A 3,985-nucleotide genomic window follows, 5' to 3' on the forward strand; every position below is an offset into this window, starting at 1 on the left:
TCAGAGCTCATAGAAGTCCAGATGAGCGCCGGACTGATAGTCGTTGTCCAGCAGGAGCTTCATGAGTTTGGCTCCGGACTCCTCGCAGGAGAGCAGCTGGCCCTCGGAGAACATCGAGGAGAAGGAGCGCCGCAGCTGCAGATCTCTGGAGGACCGGCGCGCCTGCAGCTGCATGTCTGTGTCCAGAGGACCTGCGGCACACATGATTAGAAAACACTCAGAACAGCTGATTAACCTCTGCCTGTTATCAGCCGTGTGTTTTTTCCAGGGTCCCCGGACGTTCCCCCAAACCATCGATTCCCAAACCTTTTCATCATCCAAGCCGCTTTGAGGCTCAGAACAGCTGATTAACCTCTGCCTGTTATCAGCCGTGTGTTTTTGCCAGGGTCCCCGGACGTTCCCCCAAACCATCGATTCCCAAACCTTTTCATCATCCAAGCCGCTTTGAGCTAAAATATTTACTTTGAGGTTGAGATGTTATTTTCAGAGTCGATATATATCCACACACTCACATGTTCACGGTTCTCTGATGTTGATTAATGGTCACGTGACATGCAGGTAACAAATGCAATATTCATATGATTTTTCTTTACTGTTCTTTTTGTGTGGCTCTGATAGGATGTGTATAAGTATTGCTGTGTTGTATGTGTTTGTTGTCTTATGTTTACCTATGATTACCTGCCAAGGGACCGCGGATGAAAACTATAGCCATTGGCTAAATTCGGCATAATGCATGAAATGGAAACATTTATGTTAAAATTGTGCATGGACCCTTTTCAAAGAAATTTAAATTTAATAAAAAATAATTCAGTGTTTTATTTTGATTGTGTTTGTTTTAAAAATTATTCATTTATTGTAAATGTAAATGTTATTTATTACATTTACCATTTTTAATTATTTATTAAGTTTATTTTTACATTTTATGTAATTTTTAGTACATTTATATTTTTGTTGTTTTTATTTTTAATTATTTCTTGATTTTAATTGTACTTTTTTATATTTTAATAGTTTTTGTTTATTTATTTGTGACGTTACATTTATATCATTTAATTGTTGGTGTTATTTTTGTTTTACATTTTTTATTAGTTTATTCATTTTTATTGTGTGGTTTTTAGCAAGTTTTATATTTTAATTGTTTTTATTTTTAAATTATTTATTAACTTTCAATGTACATTTTTTGTGTTATATTTTTTAATATTTTTTGTTTATTTATTGTGACATTACGTTTTTATTTATTTTTTATATGAATTTTATTTTTAAATTATTTGTTTTAATTTTAATTGCATTTTTAGGAAGTGTTTTTTTTATTGTTTATTTAATTTAATGTGTCATTTTTATTACTTTTTTTTTAGTAAGTGTTAGATTTTAATTGTTTATATTTTATAATTATTTGTTTTAATTTTATATTTAATTGATTAAATTTTTGGTAAGTGTTAGATTGTAAGTTTAATTTTTACGTTTTTTAATTTTTAATTTTACATTTTAATGATTTAATTTGTAGCAAGTGTTTTATTTTAATTGTTTATATTTTTAAATGTATTTATTGTTGTTGTTTTTTCAATTATTAATTTAATTTTAAATTTTTATGATTTAAATTTTAAGTTTTATGTTGATTGTTTTTATTTTAAAATGATCTTATAATTTTACATTTTTAAGATTTATTTATCTAGTGTATTATTTTTAATTGTTTTTATCTATCTATCTATCTATAGCTTTTGATCAGCTCATGAAATATTGGATAATCAGCCGATATATCGGAGCGCTCCGCGGCACTCACCGGGTGCGTAACTGAGCACTCTTACATCCGGCTCCTCCTCGGCTAACACGCGGAACATCATGTCGCGGGCGGCTTTCCCGGTGCAGTACAGGACCCACGATGGGAAGGGCTTCAGCGCACACAGAGAGCTGATGTTGACCACCGAACGCCGCAGACCCAGACGGCGAGGAAACGCTTGCAGGACGCCGGCCGTCAGACTGAGCGCTCCGCTGACGTTCAGCGACAGATAACGGTTGACCTCCACCGGATCCGTGAATGTCAGAGCGAAGCGAGACACGTCGCCCAGAGATGCTAAAACCAAAGAGGACCAGCTATCTATCACTCACGTTCTTCACATTACAAGAGAAAGATCAGCTTTGTCTTGTTTTCCAGCCCAAATATCGAAACATTCTAAAATCAAGATACATTTACTTGAAACTAAGTGACATCAGAAATAAAGTCTTGTTTTCTGAGAAGTTTGTTAAAATTAAGCAAATTGCTTAAGACAAGAAAAATATCTGCCAATGTTGTTTTCCCCTTTAAATTAAGTTTATTTTTCTGACCTCATAGCAGACATTTGTTCCTGTTTTAAGCATAAACTAAAAATGCATTTTTCAGAAAACAAACTTGATAAAGTCATTTTGCTTCAAGAAAATGTGTCTTTATTTTAAGAACGTTTAAATATTTTTACTGGAAAACAAGAGAAAAATAATAAGTAAGAAAATCATATTTTGCAATGTGTATAAATCAATAATAAAAATAAGATTAAAATAAATTCAATAAAAATAAATACAATTCAATGAATATATTTTAATAATTTTTTAATTAAAAAAATATAAATATATTTTTAAGAATTACATTAAAATTAGATTTAAATTAATACATAATACATCTAAAAGTACAGTACTAAAATGTTAATGTTTTTTATTTAACAATATTTAAATATTAGGACTGGAAAACAAGACTAAAATACTAAATCAATAATAAAAAAGATAAAAATAAATTGCTAAAATTGAATAATACATAAAAAAAATTACATTTTCTTGATTAAATTTCTTTAAAAAATATATTCATTTATTTTGCATTTTTTGGTATGTTTTATTTAATTATTTTTGTTTTTCAATTATTTATTTAAATCAACATTATTATTACTTAAATTTTTAGTACGTTTTTATCTTTATTGTTTTTATTTTTAAATTGTGTTTTAATTTTAAATTAAGATTTATTTATAATGTGTTATTTTTACTATTGTTTTTTTATATTTAACTTTTTTTTTTTTTATTAAATAATAAAAAGTAGATTTAAATCAATGAATATATCTAACAATACAATACTATAATGTATTTTTATTTTTTTTTAGATTTAATAATGTTTAGATATTTGTACTGGAAAACAAAACGAAAATACTGAGTTAGATAAGCATTATTTTGCAGTGCAATGACAAACTCAAGCGCACCTGCGTTATTGATCAGGAGCAAGTGGTCCATTTCAGACACTGAAGTCTCTTTAGCTGCCTGAACCGTTTTTTACACGCCTTCCTTCTTCTCCAGATCGGCTTGCACGCAGCGGACGTCCAGCTGGTTCTGTCCGCCGTACAGGGTTATGATGTCCTCCTTCAGCTGGTTGAGCTGCTCTGTGGTTCGAGCGACCAGCATCAGGACGGATCTGGGCTTCAGCAGGCAGCTGAGCTGCAACGCTAGCGTCCGGCCGAAGCCTTTAGACGCTCCTGTGATGATGCACAGAGCTCTGCCCAGATCCCTGGGCTCTCGAGAGATCTCGTCTTCCATCGAAGGCCTTCAGAGACACTGGACTTCAGATGATGAGGAATCTCAGCAGCGTGTGGCGCTTTATATCCAGTGACTGCGAGAGAAACTAATCCATTTCACGCAGTTTCATAAAAGATCATTCATAAAGAGAGAGTTAATGCCGTTAAATAATGTATGAGAGTGACCATGAGTGATGGAACAATTCAGATTTGTTACTATTTTTGAATAAAGTGTCTTCTGCTCGTCAAGGCTGCGTTTATTTGATCAAAAATACAGTAAAAATGTGAAATATTATTAGAATTTAAAACAGCTGTTCTCTATGTGAATATCTGTTAAACTGTAATGTATTTCTGTGATGCGCAGCTGTATTTTCAGCATCATTACTGCAGTCTTCAGTGTCACATGATCTTCAGAAATCATGCTAATATGCTGATTTGCTGCTCAAGAAACATTTCTGATTATT

At 31.8% G+C, this 3,985-nt stretch overlaps 1 pseudogene; it reads right to left on the minus strand.

Annotated features, from left to right (window-relative positions):
* LOC107704590 (sepiapterin reductase-like) lies at nt 1–3,543 on the minus strand (annotated as a pseudogene).
* Between the last annotated feature and the right edge of the window lie 442 nt (nt 3,544–3,985).

This window comes from Sinocyclocheilus anshuiensis, unplaced genomic scaffold (genome assembly GCF_001515605.1).
Source record: "Sinocyclocheilus anshuiensis isolate Anshui unplaced genomic scaffold, SAMN03320099.WGS_v1.1 scaffold1614, whole genome shotgun sequence".
Lineage (NCBI taxonomy): Eukaryota > Metazoa > Chordata > Actinopteri > Cypriniformes > Cyprinidae > Sinocyclocheilus > Sinocyclocheilus anshuiensis.